This window comes from Scardinius erythrophthalmus (assembly GCF_964197995.2).
Source record: "Scardinius erythrophthalmus genome assembly, chromosome: 11".
In the NCBI taxonomy this organism is placed as follows: domain Eukaryota; kingdom Metazoa; phylum Chordata; class Actinopteri; order Cypriniformes; family Leuciscidae; genus Scardinius; species Scardinius erythrophthalmus.
In genome coordinates, this window is record NC_138231.1 from 299296 (window position 1) to 316795 (window position 17500).

The following is a 17500-nucleotide window of genomic DNA, read 5'->3' on the forward strand; positions in this document are numbered from 1 at the left end:
CGGCTCGTGCGCGTTTTATTGAGCTGTAGGGCAGGGCGCGCGCGTGTGTTTGTGTGTTTTAATGTGTGAGGAGAATCAAAGGGAACTGCTGTTAGCTCTCAGGCTAGCTGGCTAACGCCGTGCACGAGATCATCTGTGTGTGAAAGCAGCTGTTTCTCACACACACCATCCGTCATGTGAACACGGTGAGATGCAACTGTTGCTTATTGACATGTGACTGTTAATGCAGCGCTGATGGTGTGTGTGTGTGTGTGTGTGTGTGTGTGTGCTAATGTTTATCTTCAGACCAGTTCACACTGGATCCTCACAACTAATACCGAGAATTACGTAATGCCTGCTGAATGAAATCTATGGGATCTAATGCATGCGAGGCCCGTCAAGTGTGTGTGTGTGTGTGTGTGTGTGTGTGTGTGATGTGCGTTACTGCAGAACGCAAGAGCATTGTGTGTGTGTGTGTGTGTGTGTGTGTGTGTGTGTGTGAGTGTGAGATAAGATCTGGCACGTATGATTCAGTAACAGTGTCAGGAATTAACTTCTGTTAGAGTCATTGCCTATTTGTCCATGAATTCATTTTCAGAGGCTTTGTCTCCAACAACTGTAGAAAAGAACAAAGTGTCTGTAACGATTCACAAGATTTCGTAACAGCAGATAGGGCCTATTCAGAAACATGTTAATATCTGGGACACTAAAACTAGATGCATCTGATATCAGTGCAATTTTGTTTTTGAGAATGGGTTGTGTTTTCAAAATACTCTATCAAGATGCAGAATCTAAAAAAAGAAGCTTTTGTGCTTTACTTGAGATTTACAGACACAATTAGACATTTATAATTATAGCCTTGCATCGTCCTATAAATGTAAATGTTGTAGATAATATAGAAATATTACCAATGATGTAAAAATCCATCCAGATCCACAAGAGGAATTATTGACTTTTACTGGAAAACAAACTAGTTTGTGGAGCCGGCCGATGCTTAAACTGCAAACACTATCTCTCTCTGTAAAACATCAGTGAAGTAAAGCACACTCGACCTAAAGACGTGTGTGTGTGTGTGTTTGCTGTCAGAGTCTGAGCGCGTCACACCTGTTCACGTGTGTGTGTGTGTGTGTGTGTGTGTGTGTGTGTGTGTGTGTGTGTGTGTGTGTGTTCAGTCATAAACAGAGGTGTGTGTGTGTGAGCCGTGTTCCTCCTGACGGTTTCCTCGCGCAGGAACAGTGTGTGTATGCTCAGATCTGTGGCTCGTCGAGTGAAACCCCGGCTGTAACCCTGCGGTGTGTGGAGATTCTCTTCAGGTTAGTACGCGTGTTATTCCGACAGCTTTCGGGTTATTAGGACTCATGCGCACTCAACTGTCAGCTTGTGTTGTTGCTATTGTGTGATAGTTGATTGAGTCACTCGTACTTCTTCTCTACAATGTGATCGTCAGCGCAGGGTTAGTGTGTGTGTGAGCAGATCCGGCTCTAAACACTGTTTTCAGCCACAATTATCCATATGGGTTAATGATAAATAAAGCTTCAAAAAAGGTCTTTTCAAAATTGATGTAATGCATATTTAGAGCAGGAACAATGTGTTTCAATTGTTAGCCTAAATAACATTCCTAATTTTATTGTGAAATCTTAGCAAAGTAACCCGTAGAGTGTCTAACACATTATTATTATTATTTAATGGTTGTGTATTTTGTTCATATTAATTTATAATTATTGCATTCTAGTGGCCGGGTATTTAGTATCTTTAGCATCCGGTATTCACGTATTCCAGTAAATGCATTCTATACATTAAATATTCACAATCTAGTTTTCAGCCATTTATTCACTTTGACATTTTATTTGTTGGTTTAAATCAAGAATTTACATGGTTGTACCACATGACAATATTAATAATGACAGGAAATATGCTGAATAATGGATTTCTTTTTCATTTCAATTACATATAAAAAATTAAATACAAGTGTTTCTCTATTTTTCATATTATATATAGTCAGTTGAGAATTTTATTCATCAAAATGTTTAAAACATTAAATGCACAGAAACTTTAACGGAACACTATATACATTTTTTTATTTCATTCATTGCAGTTGCGTCACCTGACTTTTGCAGCTCATCTCAAATTGAACAGGATGATTATATTCGGATGCCTGCATTAGCTTTTGTCTGTGCTTGAAAGTTTGACATAGAATTTTTAATACAAGAAGTTTTACATTGGTTGCACCAGCTGACATGGAAGTGTCCCAGCCTACTGTACCACAGAGATCTGTAATTATTCATCATAGAAGAGCCATGTTTACAGGTGTGCCTCCTGACATCATCATCTCAACAGCTCCAAAACTATAATTATCAAATATGAAAGGTTTCAAACATAAAATTATGATTTTATTTAGAATTTTTTCTTATTAAAACAAATAGTTTTTTTAGTCTGTTCATTTTCACGGAGACTGCGGACGGTTGTGCCAAATAGGGCCTAATGCCTGTTATTTAAATGAACTGAAAATGAATTAAAGCTAAATAGGTTTATGGGTATATGTCCTGAATTGATCAAATCATTTTAAAAGGAAATTTTGCACTTTTGCACAGAAATATTGCCATCAGGTCGTTGACACTGATCAGACTCGTGGTGACCGCGAAGAGCTTGCGTCAGGCTTGCGTATTGTAAACCGATGCTCATGTTGATGAACTGATGTGTGTTTATATATATATATATATATATATATATATATATATATATATATATATATATATATATATATATATATATATATATATATATATATATATATATATATATATATATATATATATATATATATATATATATATTTATGGTGAATGAAAGATTGGTGTTATTAATGCAGATTTACAGATCACTGTCATAAACCGTAATCGGGGGGTGATGCTCCTGTCGGCCGTTTCAACAGTTGAGGGAGAATGATGTGCTTTCCCGCATCTTTCCCGTGTCGTGTTGTTGTTCTGGTGTGTGTGTGTGCTGTAGGAAAGAAAGATGCACTATTATTTTTTAATTAGGCAGATGCAAACACAATGAGTCACAGGCTTCTGGCTGTTGTTGTTGACGTTTGCTTTCATTGCACTGTTTTCTGCAGACACACACACACACACACACACACACACACACACACACACACACACACACACACACACACACACACACACACACACACACACACTCCTGTGCTTCTGTCTCATCGGTCTCTCTGTGTGTTTGTCTTCACAGGGACCGAGATGTCGCTCGCTCCTTAAATCACTTTCCTTACCGCTGGTGAGTTGTGCTCGATTCTTCCCTCTTCCGTGTGTTTTCACACACACACACACACACACACACACACACACACACACACACACACACACACACACACACACACTCACACTCACACTCACACACACACACACACACACACACGCGACACAGTGTTGCTGTAGTGTGTTGGTTTAGCCGGTAGGGTCGTGGTTCAACTATTTGAAGAATGTCCCTTAAACTGTCCAAGCTACAGGTGTAACCCATCGCACAGAGCTCGTTCTGTGATGTTGAAGCCAGTTGTTGCTCATGCGGAGGGAGATGGCGGTGTTCTTTCTCCTCATCATTACACAGAAACACAGCGAGGTTCTTAAAGGGCCCCTATTATGCTATTTTAAAGGTTCCTGATGTTGTTGTGGGGTCTCCTACAACAGGTTTACATTCATCGAAAGTCCAAAAACTGTTTAATTTTCTCATAATATACATTTGCACATCACCAGATTTTCAATGATTCTCAAACGACTCGTCAGACGAATCAATCTCTCTAAATCCCGCCTTTCCGCGAGCTACTCTGCTCTGATTGGCCAGACGGCTCAGTCTGTTGTGATTGGTTTACCATGTACAGCGCGTCGAAAACAAAACCGCCCATTGCCATAACAACGTCAGCTGTCCTGAGGCTTTCTACACCGTAAACTAAACACAGTAACGAACGATGACGTCGATTTGACCATATCAATGCGAGCGCGAGTCCGATGACGAAACACTGGAGGAACTCATTCAACCCGAACCTCCATCAGGACGACTCCAGCAGGACTCAGTGTTTCTCAGTGAACCCGAACCTCCATCAGGACGACTCCAGCAGGACTCAGTGTTTCTCAGTGAACCCGAACCTCCATCAGGACAACTCCAGCAGGACTCAGTGTCTCTCAGTGAACCCGAACCTCCATCAGGATGACTCAAGCAGGACTCAGTGTTTCTCAGTGAACCCGAACCTCCATCAGGACAACTCCAGCAGGACTCAGTGTTTCTCAGTGAACCCGAACCTCCATCAGGATGACTCAAGCAGGACTCAGTGTCTCTCAGTGAACCCGAACCTCCATCAGGATGACTCAAGCAGGACTCAGTGTTTCTCAGTGAACCCGAACCTCCATCAGGACGACTCCAGCAGGACTCAGTGTTTCTCAGTGAACCCGAACCTCCATCAGGACGACTCCAGCAGGACTCAGTGTTTCTCAGTGAACCCGAACCTCCATCAGGACGACTCGAGCAGGACTCAGTGTTTCTCAGTGAATCCGAACCTCCATCAGGACGACTCCAGCAGGACTCAGTGTTTCTCAGTGAACCCGAACCTCCATCAGGACGACTCGAGCAGGACTCAGTGTTTCTCAGTGAACCCGAACCTCCATCAGGACGACTCCAGCAGGACTCAGTGTTTCTCAGTGAACCCGAACCTCCATCAGGACGACTCCAGCAGGACTCAGTGTTTCTCAGTGAACCCGAACCTCCATCAGGACGACTCCAGCAGGACTCAGTGTTTCTCAGTGAACCCGAACCTCCATCAGGACAACTCCAGCAGGACTCAGTGTTTCTCAGTGAACCTCCATCAGGACGACTCCAGCAGGACTCAGTGTTTCTCAGTGAACCTCCATCAGGACGACTCCAGCAGGACTCAGTGTTTCTCAGTGAACCTCCATCAGGACGACTCCAGCAGGACTCAGTGTTTCTCAGTGAACCCGAACCTCCATCAGGACGACTCGAGCAGGACTCAGTGTTTCTCAGTGAATCCGAACCTCCATCAGGACGACTCCAGCAGGACTCAGTGTTTCTCAGTGAACCCGAACCTCCATCAGGACGACTCCAGCAGGACTCAGTGTTTCTCAGTGAACCCGAACCTCCATCAGGACGACTCCAGCAGGACTCAGTGTTTCTCAGTGAACCCGAACCTCCATCAGGACAACTCCAGCAGGACTCAGTGTTTCTCAGTGAACCTCCATCAGGACGACTCGAGCAGGACTCAGTGTCTCTCAGTGAACCTCCATCAGGACGACTCCAGCAGGACTCAGTGTTTCTCAGTGAACCTCCATCAGGACGACTCGAGCAGGACTCAGTGTTTCTCAGTGAACCCGAACCTCCATCAGGACGACTCCAGCAGGACTCAGTGTTTCTCAGTGAACCCGAACCTCCATCAGGATGACTCCAGCAGGACTCAGTGTTTCTCAGTGAACCTCCATCAGGACGGCTCGAGCAGGACTCAGTGTTTCTCAGTGAACCCGAACCTCCATCAGGACGACTCCAGCAGGACTCAGTGTCTCTCAGTGAACCCGAACCTCCATCAGAACGACTCCAGCAGGACTCAGTGTTTCTCAGTGAACCTCCATCAGGACGACTCCAGCAGGACTCAGTGTTTCTCAGTGAACCTCCATCAGGACGACTCGAGCAGGACTCAGTGTTTCTCAGTGAACCCGAACCTCCATCAGGACGACTCCAGCAGGACTCAGTGTTTCTCAGTGAACCCGAACCTCCATCAGGATGACTCCAGCAGGACTCAGTGTTTCTCAGTGAACCTCCATCAGGACGGCTCGAGCAGGACTCAGTGTTTCTCAGTGAACCCGAACCTCCATCAGGACGGCTCGAGCAGGACTCAGTGTTTCTCAGTGAACCCGAACCTCCATCAGGACGACTCCAGCAGGACTCAGTGTCTCTCAGTGAACCCGAACCTCCATCAGAACGACTCCAGCAGGACTCAGTGTTTCTCAGTGAACCCGAACCTCCATCAGGACGACTCCAGCAGGACTCAGTGTCTCTCAGTGAACCCGAACCTCCATCAGGACGACTCCAGCAGGACTCAGTGTCTCTCAGTGAACCCGAACCTCCATCAGGACGACTCCAGCAGGACTCAGTGTTTCTCAGTGAACCTCCATCAGGACGACTCGAGCAGGACTCAGTGTTTCTCAGTGAACCCGAACCTCCATCAGGACGACTCCAGCAGGACTCAGTGTTTCTCAGTGAACCCGAACCTCCATCAGGATGACTCCAGCAGGACTCAGTGTTTCTCAGTGAACCTCCATCAGGATGGCTCGAGCAGGACTCAGTGTTTCTCAGTGAACCCGAACCTCCATCAGAACGACTCCAGCAGGACTCAGTGTTTCTCAGTGAACCCGAACCTCCATCAGGACGACTCCAGCAGGACTCAGTGTTTCTCAGTGAACCTCCATCAGGACGACTCCAGCAGGACTCAGTGTTTCTCAGTGAACCCGAACCTCCATCAGAACGACTCGAGCAGGACTCAGTGTTTCTCAGCGAACCCGAACCTCCATCAGGACTAGGGTTGGGAACTGAAAACTGTAAACTGAAAACTGTAGTGTTTTTTGAAAAATACCGGAACCGTGCGAAATTCTTAAGTTTCGGTTCCAAAAAGGTTCTGGGCCGATGTGTGGGTGAAGTGCTGGGAGGGAGCTGATCCTTTAATAGCGACGTCTCACACTCACCTCATGAATATTAAAATAGTAATGAAAGCACTCGCGCTACTCATATACGTTTTGAGAGAGAGAGAGAGAGATACGATCTCGATCTCGATTCAAACACACACGCGATCTTATTCCTAAATGACAAAAACTTCACACTGGAACATTCAAATCTGTTTGCACTGTCGCTGAGAGAGCAGTTGTCAATATGAAACAGCTTTACTTTCACAATCTTTTCAACAACACAGTATTGGTATTTCGGTGTTACAAATATTCAAACGATCACAGAAGTACTGAAATAAAAGTTTATAGTTCAAGAATACGCTCCTGTGGATCACGGCTGAACGCGTCTTCTCCACACTCACTCACTTACAAACAAACATTTTTTCACCTATCGTGCATCTACTCTACACCCGTACCACTAAAAAGACGGATTATATCCAAGACTTCAGTCATAAATTAGTGTTAATACTGATAGCATCACTGGTAGCGTCGTTGCTAACTTACTGTCCATCTGTTAAAATGGCGAATATATCAGATGTAAGTAGTCTACCTTTTGGTGCAGGTGAGGACACATTTGAGCTGCACGCGGTGCAGTCTGAGCTGGAAGCTGTAGAGAAACAGATCCACGACCTTTTAGTGAGACAAGCCGAGCTGAGGGACCGGCGGTTAGCTCTTGAAACATCACGCGCCGATGCTCACAAATCAGTGATTAACGTTACTAACCCGCTGACTCCGACCTCGTCTACTCCGTGCGTTTCTCAGCATTGGTTCCGAGCGCCGAGGTCGCGATCAGCCATGGTCTCGTTCACTCCGGCTCCAACACGCCACCACGAACCCTGGATGGTTCCGCAGCGGAAGACGCGGGCCAGGATCAGAGCAAGAATCTCTCCGCCCTTCCCAGTTTTCGAGATCTCCACCCAGAACCGTTTCTCCCCTCTTCGCGAAACGGAACGCGATGCTGTGATCATCGGCGATTCCAGCGTTCGGCACGTACACGCTACATTAGGTAAAAGTAAGGTGCATACTCACTGCTTTCCTGGTGCTCGTGTTTCTGAAATCGCTGCGCGGGTACCCGAGATCTTGAACGATAACGAGCGTGTCGGAGCCGTCGTGTTGCACGCGGGAGGGGCCGACATCAGGCTGCGGCAGACGGAGGTTCTGAAGAAAGACTTCAGGAATCTGATCGATACGGTACGCAGAGCTTCGCCTGATATAACAATCATTGTGTCTGGACCGCTTCCCATGTACCGACAAGGGCATGAAAAGTTTAGTAGATTATTCGCTCTAAATGAATGGTTAATGTCATGGTGCAATGAGCAGAAACTGCTCTTTGTAAATAATTGGAATCTGTTTTGGGAGCGTCCTAGGCTATACCGTGCTGATGGCTTACACCCAAACAGATTCGGAGCGGATCTTCTGTCGGATAACATCTCCAAAATGTTAAATACCGTTTGACTAGTAACCAAAAGTCCAAATCATAGTCTCTGCTGCACCAATTTAACTGATATAAATACTAGTGTAGAACATTGCATAGAAACTGTGTCTATTCCTCGTTTAGTGAGATCAAATAAATCTACTGCAGGATCTAGGAAAAATCTAATTGTTATTGAAACAGAAAATCTCGCTATTAGTGAACAAAAACAATTTCTAAAGCTAGGTCTTCTAAACATTAGATCACTCACACCTAAGGCAGTTATTGTAAATGAAATAGTCACAGATAATAGCTTCGATGTACTTTGCCTTACTGAAACCTGGCTTAAACCAAATGATTATTTCGGTCTAAATGAGTCTACTCCATCAGGATACTCCTATAAGCACGAGCCCCGTCTGAATGGTCGTGGCGGCGGTGTTGCAACAATCTATAGAGATATTCTCAATGTTACTCAGAAAACAGGTGACAAGTTTATTTCGTTTGAAGTACTTGTACTAATGTTACGCTCTCAGATGTTAGAAAAACATCCCTATTATCTCTAGCCTTGGCTACCGTATATAGACCGCCTGGGCCTTACGCTGATTTCCTAAAAGAGTTTGCAGATTTTCTCTCAGATCTATTGGTCAACGTCGATAAAGCATTAATTGTTGGAGATTTTAACATACACGTAGATAATCCAAATGATGCGTTAGGGGCTGCGTTTACAGATTTATTAAACTCCTTTGGGGTCAAGCAAAACGTCACTGGTCCCACTCATTGTCTTAATCATACACTCGATTTAATTATATCACATGGAACCGATCCAACCGATGTAGATATTATACCGCAAAGTGATGATGTTACTGACCATTACATGGTAACTTACATATTACGTACTGCTGTAATATATCATGCTGCGCCGCGTTATCGATTAGGCAGAACAATCCTCCCATCCACCATAGATAATTTCTCAAATTGTTTATCTGATCTGTCTCAGCTGCTCAGTGAACCCAAACTAACAGATGAACTAGAGGAATTAACTAGCACTATGAGCACCATTCTCTCCAGAACATTGGATATTGTTGCACCCGTTAAATTAAAAAAGGTCAGAGAGAAAATTGAAGCACCATGGTACAACAATACTACGCATGTTCTAAAGAGAGAAACCCGTAATTTAATGGAAACAAACTAATTTAGAGGTCTTTAGAATCGCGTGGAAAGACAGTATGTCACGTTATAAAAAGGCCCTAAAAAAGGCCTTATTTAACACCGTGGCTAGACTAACAAATAAACAAGCATCACCGGAACAAAATATCCCGTTACAGTTTAGTAGTAATGATTTCATGAACTACTTAAAAATGTATCAATAACAGTGCATCCGTTAGCCGAGCTCTAGCGTGAATGACTGATGTAACGTAAACGTTGGTAAAACAGATCTTGCTCCATGCTTAATCTTTCCTCAACGTTATTAGTGAGAACAACAAACGATCTGCATTAATAGACACAGTTACAGGTAATCGTGGCCCACAACTGATTAGCAGAAGTATTTCAGTAAGACAGTGATAACGTGACCTACACAATATACAACTCAAAACTAAGTATTTTGAACACCATCTTCCAAGAGCAAGCGGTCTGTGAATCCTGCATTGAACTCCGAGATTTGAGAAGCAGTCGTCAGTGAAATAAAGGGAACACGGCAAGAGTTTAGGATTACACTGCTGTGATACCGTGGTAAAGATGAACTTTAACCCCTGATTCTCCACATGCTCGTCCTTGGGCAGTGAAAACACTGGCTTTACCTTCACATTATAGAGCACAGCGTCTCCTGGACATGATCTCTCCACAGGATCAGCTGTAGGTCTGAGGATCGAGTTTTCCCTGGTGTCTCGCGCACTATAAGTGGGCGGGCAATATGCTAATGTTTCGTCTCTACATCACAACGAAACGGCTTATGACTCGCTTGAAAAACAATTAATTTCAGTGACTCAGAGTCGACTCTTTTGAAAGACAATAACTTTATAAACGGTGCACTTCCAGATTTAACCCTTTGCAGGATGTTTTCATTCACTCAGAGCTGGGTTACACACTACATGAACCGTCACTTTCAAAAATCCACAATAGTGGCGCTTTAAACTCTAGAAAATGAAGAACAGAGAAATGTGCATCAGGTGTGTTAAGTTTTTAATTAATTTATGAAGCCACTGCAAACTTTCTCGTTCCATATTAAATTGTTATATTACAATGCCACATATTGTGTGCGGGTTATCATCTGCGCTGTAAGTAGAAAAGCCTGATAACATCACTGCTTAACCTGTGAGTATTGTGGTGTTTCTCACTGACTCGTAAACTCCCGAGCTTCCCACGCGCGTTTACAACATTGTGGGGTCGTTCATGTGTGTTCATGTGCGTTCAACTCGTACACACGATCTTTGCGACGTGACCATCAGATACGGGCACTGTCATCAGTTCATTAACTTTCACTGATTCTCCTGCATCTCGAGCTGAGAGATGAAGACGTTCATGTTCGTCTGCTGTCGTTCTGAGATTAGAAACGCTGGGTTTAATGAGCTGATATTGATTCTTATCCATGATGGATTTATTCCGTGCTGTTTTCAGTGGATGTGAGAAGAAAACTTCACTAAACATCTGTAGCTCCTGCCATCCAATAATCACAGTAATCTCTGATACTTTTGATATGAAGCAAAGTCTGTTTCAAATCCTGTGTTTCATTAGTAAATGTGTGTGTGTGTGTGTTTAATGTGTGTGACGGATGAACCGATCATCTCTTCCTCTTTACTACTAGTTACAGCAGCAAATAAACATCAATGAACATCAGAAGGAATATTGAAAGATTCAGAACAACTTCCTGAAATCAATCATGTCTCATGTAATCCATCAATCAGTGTTTCACCCGTCACTAAAACAGCAGGAGAACAATGATGTCACGTAACGTCACATTTACCCCAGAAAAGCCTTTCAGTGAACAAACTCTACAGAAGAACAACTCTAGAGAGGAGCTTCTGACACACATGCACTAGATTACATGTTCATTATATTTACTAGATCTGTCCTTCAGTGTTTAATAATACGTTTTTATGACTCCCACAGTTTAAATGTTTGTCACAACAATGAATTGGAGTAGAAACATAATTATATCATTAGCCTTTTTTTATACAGCGCTTTTTACAACACAGAGTGTTTCAGAGCAGCTTTACAGAGATAACAGGAAAATAGTGCAACAGAGTTTGTTTCCAGAAGAAAATATCGTCAGTCCAGCTTCAGTAAGTTCAGTGATGTTTCATTTCTGCCGTAGAAAAGTTATTAATTTAGTTCATTTATTTATATTGAAAAAGTATCATTTGAAACGGCCTTGGGTGCATTGTTTATATGCTAATTTTATAATGTGTGAAAATAAATGGCAGTTATTATTATAATTATAGTATTATTACAGTAATTAACTGGCCAGGTATATTTTACAGCATTAGTTCCGATACATTTTCTTAAGAAATTTAATGTTAAATATTTCCAGATGAATCAGTGTTGAGAGGAATGGAGAGTTTCAGTCACACTTTTACTGTTAATTAAATTCACATTTATTTGTATAGCGCTTTTCACAGTACACATCATTTCATTACAGTTTACAGTGATCTGTTATCTGAGGAAACTAAGTTATGTATTTCAGAAATGTACATATACTAACTCACAGTTAGATAAAAGTGTATTAATTTAAACATTGTAATAATTTAATGCAGAAACAATGAATACTTGTTTGTTAACAAATGATTATGGCATTAATGACACTAATGAATGTGTGATCCGACCTCAGATCTCCCATCATGCACTGCTCCTGCGAGCGGTTCCTGGACGACGGATATAAATAGAGTTGAGCTATTCCTGCTCTTTCTAATCTCAGTCACGGCACAATCCACACTGCCAATTAAACCCTCCACCTTTGTGCTATAACTCAGAACGTGACTTCTGAACGCTATTATTACTGTGTCAGCCGAGGACGCCGGTCATGTGATCGCATCCCAGCAGCCTCGGGCGGGTCACATGACCAGCGTCAGGAGATCAGGCGAGTGAATAGTACACACACTACACCTAATAGAAACACAGTCTGTGTGTGTGTTCAGGCTTTATGTCAAGTCAGCTTTATTTATACAGCGCTTTTCACAACACACAGTGTTTCAGAGCAGCTTTACAGAGATAACAGGAAAATAGCGTCACAGTCCAGCTTAAGTAAGTTCAGTGATGGTTCATTTCTGCTGTAAAAAAGTTATTAATTTAGTTCAGTTATACTGTATATATCTATAGAGCGGCTCTGGAGAAAACCGTGATGTCATCGTCCAGCTCAGTTCAGTTCTCATATAATGGAGTCAGTGCAGGAGATCAATAATATTGCTGAATATTAAATGTCCCCGACTGAGCAAGACAAAAGCCAAGGATCAGAGCGTCACACAGCCGGCCCGTGTTTCATCAGTCTCGCTAGACTACATCCCACCAATCAGTGCTGAAATACTGTAGAGTTAGACTGGACACACGACCTTTGACCTCTGATACGGGAAGTGTGTCTCCAGTCAGTCCAGTTGTGTTTCTCTCGTGAGAATGCTATTAGATATAATTATAAATTAGTATAATATATAATATATGATATATATTCGTCTGATCAGAAGTGCTGATGATCTTGTATCCCGTGATTGACAGATGATGAAGGTCTCAGCATCGCTTTATTTACATAGATTTATACAAGCGCTGATCAATATTGTTCTGGAATCTTCTGGGAAAGCGCCCATGTTTCCGGTGAGGTTTATGAACGGATCGACGCTCTGGGATTATCGGATGCTTTAATCAAGAGAATATTTGTCGCCTCGCCTGATGTTACCTGAAATAACTCCCGCTTAAAGTCTAAAAATAAGCGTCACTCGTTGTGTTGATCTGCCAGGCTGAACGAACAGAACACAGGATTTATCAGGAGATTTAACCGGATCATTCGTGTTTTATAACACTTTATTTTAATCTCGGACAGATTGATAATACGGAGTCGATTGGCTTCGGCTCCTGAATGTTTTACTGTAAAGCCTGTCGTACATTATAGCTCATATTTATATTTAGAGTTTGCCATTATTTACTGCTCTCTGTCTGTTTTATGTAAATGAGCTCTGTTGTGATTGGTGTAGCTCACTCTGAACAGGTGTGGGTGGGGCATATGCTAATGAGTTTTATCTCTGAATGTTGTAGCATGTCACAGCAAACATCATGGAACCGTGTGATTGAGCAAATTATTTTTGATAACTTACACAAAATTATGCTAATTTAAAATGCAGAATATCTTTATTTCTGACATGATCACAGATGTTTCTCACTCTGTCTCCGTGTGTGTGTTCCTGTTTTGCAGAAAGTGAGCGCTGTCCTCATCCGTTTGCCTGCTCTTCTTCAGCCTCGGCCTGGTAAGACTGAGTTTAACTAATTAAACCCGACTGTAACGAGCTCGTCAGACTTCATTAGCTGGGTCTGTCTTCTGTCTCCATCAGGAGTGTGGGTGATCAGCCAATCAGACGGCAGCGCCGTAAAAGAGGATATTTAATTTAAAATGTTGAATAAATGAGAATAAATCAGTTTTGTGATGGTGTGTGTGTGTCGAGGGCTCAGTGTGTTGGGGACGCCTGTGTCACAGCATCCGTAGATGTGCAGGAAACATTTAACCTACCGTATCCCACAATGCAGTGCGCTTGACAGTGTGATCAGTGAACCGGAAGTGATTCTCCTCCTTGACTCGTTGTGTGACCAACACAATGTTTTATAACAAAATTGGATTGAAAATACGTAATAACCAAGTTGACGCTTTATTATAGTCTCTTTTCACAGTGCGTTTCACAGTTCTAGACATCACTAATCTAGCAACGTTTTTAATATTTCCATCATCAGCGAGGTGTTTCTAATACAGGGAGTGACGGCTGATTTGGCTTTCTCTCTTCTGACCAATGAAATCAAGCTCTTTATATTTGTTTCCCTCTTTTGGAAAGCCACAGGAACGCTGTCATGGATATTTTCTTTTGATATTGGAGCAAATGTGAATACAAAACGTATATTTGCTGTGGTCTCCGTTCACCAATTATAGAAGTTTATGACGACTTCTGCTTCTGAGAACGCCAGAGATGAGAACAGGGTCCAGTCATGTGATGTAACGAGGTCATGTGACAGTGTGGCGGACTGCCGTTCTCTTCAAGTTTTTTGTATTTAAAACATTTTTTCTTGGTTATGTGAACGTAAAGGCATTGCATCATTCTTCAAACATTATGTGAACGTTACTTTTGAATGTTCTTTGAATGTTCTGAAACAAGTAGAAACATTTAAACAAGGTTAGAAATGTAAAAAAACGCTCCATGAATGATGTATAAATAATGTTTTGTGCTGATGTTTTGAGAAGATTATTAAAGACCAGATAACTTTGAACGCACGCTCTAATAATGTTCCTGGAAGAACGTTTGTTCATAACTTTGAGAGAACGTTCCCTGTTAGCTGGCTGTCTGTGTGACCGCAGGGGTTTATGGGTAATTGGCACCAGCCACAGCGCAGGGGTTTATGGGTAATTGGCACCAGCCACAGCGCAGGGGTTTATGGGTTAGTGTTGTCACGATACTAGAATTTCTAACTTCGATACGATACCTTGAAAAATATCGATATTCGATACCACGGAGAAAAAAGCTGCCACAATATTAAGGGGGTATTTTTTTTATTTAAAGCTAAATATAACAAGTTTAGAACATGACAATGAGGTATATTTTACATGAACAAAAATGTCCTGAGGTAGTGCACTTGTTCAAAAGCATAAATGCTGGTTAATACATTTGATGAACAGATTTAAACGCAAACGTGCGTGCATCACACGCGAAAACAATGCTCACTGGATTGACATGAAGTCAAATCACCTTTATTTATATAGTGCTTTTAACAATACAGATTGTGTCAAATCACTTAACAGTATCAAATTGGAGGAGAGTGTCAGTAATGTATAATAATAAGATTAAACATTCAATTTTCAGTTAAAGGCATTTCATTATTGAATTCAGAGATGTCATTGTCTAGCTCAGTTTAATTAATATCTGTGTAATCAAATTGATGATATTTGCTAATGAAGGCAAATTGCAGAATTAAATAATAATTCTTGAATAAAGTTAAATAAGCACAGGTTAATTTACATTACATTTCTAAGATCACACAGAACGAGCAGTGCGCTGCGTTTTTTATGTTGCTAGGCAACCACTGAAACCGCTGTCCTGTCAGTCAAGTAAACATCAAATCAGCCTTTTATTAACTTTATTTACTTTCTGTTAACATTGTGGTAGTTACGGTTCGTGAAGTCGTTAAGCTCCTGGTGCCCCGCGAGAGCACCACAAGTTTACCCTCCATCATCGCACTCTCCGGGCGTTCAAGCAACTAGCTTTCAGCACTAACGGAAGGCCCGCGAGGCGCACAAACAGCGCGCAGAACGCTCGCTGGAAACCAGTTGAAAATAGGCGCCTCTCACTGCAAAAACGCGTCAGATGTGATCGGCCCCATTCACGTCACTTTTGCTATTTAACCAGAGCGAATGAGACGAGTGCGCGTGTGGTGTTTGTCAACGCGCCTTTGGAGAGAAGTGAAAGTGAAAGCGCGGCTAGTATCGATACTTCGGGAAATTAATATTGGTACCGTTCAGATATTTCAGTATCGATATTTATCGGAATATGGGTTTATGGGTAAACGACACCGGCCGCAGCGCAGGGGTTTATGGGTAAGAGCCCAGGGGTTTATGGGTAAACGACACTCACCGCACCGCAGGGGTTTATGGGTAAATGACACCGGCCGCAGCACAGGGGTTTATGGGTAAGAGCCCAGGGGTTTATGGGTAAACGACACTCACCGCAGCGCAGGGGTTTATGGGTAAATGACACCAGCTGCAGCGCAGGGGTTTATGGGTAAGAGCCCAGGGTTTTATGGGTAAACGACACCATCCGCAGTGCAGGGGTTTATGGGTAAGATTGCAGTAGTTTATGGGTAAACGACACCGGCCGCAGCGCAGGGGTTTATGGGTAAACGACACCGGCCGCATCGCAGGGCTTTATGGGTAAGATTGCAGGGGTTTATGGGTAAGAGCCCAGGGGTTTATGGGTAAATGACACCGGCTGCAGCGCAGGGGTTTATGGGTAACAGCCCAGGAGTTTATGGGTGAACGACACTGGCCGCAGCGCAGGGGTTTATGGGTAAGATTGCAGGGGTTTATGGGTAAGATCGCAGAGATTTATGGGTAAATGGCACAGGCACCGTGTTGTTGTGATAAAGACGGAGCCTCCAGTGAATCCCGCTCTATAAATACAGGCGTACGGATCTGCAGTAAGTCATCGGGCCGAACCAGGCCTATTAAGGGTTGGTGATCCCGAGAACAGCATTGCCATGGAGATGCGTGTGTGTGTCGCTGCGAGCAACATCTGTATGTGCTGTTTGTTCGTGGTGGAAGGTTTCACTGGCCATTCAGATGAACGAGGGTCAATGAACCACTTAACCTGTTGACCTGAGGTGACCCTGAGCGTGACCTTGAGCATTAAATGCTCTTATATCATCAGTACAGCTCCTCAGCAGTTATTTACCCATGATCCTCTGTCCTTCTGTAAAAGGCAGTGTTCTATTTCTGTGGCTCTGGAAAATACACTGTTTCTGTTCTCTTGCCTTATCTGCTGCTCTTTGCAGGACAGAATCTGTGATTTGCCTTCCTGTGAGGTACATATTTGGTCAGAGAAAATATCAGGGAATTATGGAGCGTCTCGTTCCCAGGCCGGAACAGCGGACGGTCCTGATGCTATTATTAGCGTCCGCAGCCTGATGCGCTCGTTCATCTTCCTCACGTCTGATTATCTGGGCTGATGGTGTGGTTTGAGCGACTCTCTCTCTCTCTCTGTCTCTCTCTCTCTCTCTCTCTCTCTCTCTCTCTCTCTCTCTCTCTCTCTCTCTGTCTCTCAATTCAATTCAATTCAAATGAGCTTTATTGGCATGACTGTGTAAAATAGCACAATATTGCCAAAGCAATAGACATATACAAACATATACGTACAGGTTGATACATAAAATTTAACAATAAAAAATAAATAAAACAATTAAAAATATATTTCAATATTATGCATAAATATATCACAATGAAAAAATAAAAATAAATAAAAATAAATATATAAGTCCAGAGAGCAGTTTAAGGGAAGAGGGTTCAGCCCTTGTCCCTCATATGATGGCAGGAAGACACACACTGCGCTGCCAGGAGAACACACTCTTCTTTCTCTCCCAGAATATAAGACAGTTTGTCTGTGGGGCTCGCTTGTTGGAATTGGGGTAAAATCTGAGCTATTAG

General features: G+C 42.8%; 1 protein-coding gene across 3 annotated transcripts in view; it reads left to right on the forward strand.

Moving 5' to 3' along the window:
- plcb4b (phospholipase C, beta 4b) overlaps window positions 1-17500 on the forward strand; it is a 111379-nt gene that overhangs the window by 130 nt on the left and 93749 nt on the right. For all 3 annotated transcript variants that reach the window (XM_081379441.1, XM_081379443.1, XM_081379442.1), the window contains exons 2-3: window positions 3226-3270; window positions 13520-13571. The gene's annotated coding sequence lies outside the window, so the exon portion shown is untranslated. The remainder of the gene's footprint in view (window positions 1-3225; window positions 3271-13519; window positions 13572-17500) is intronic.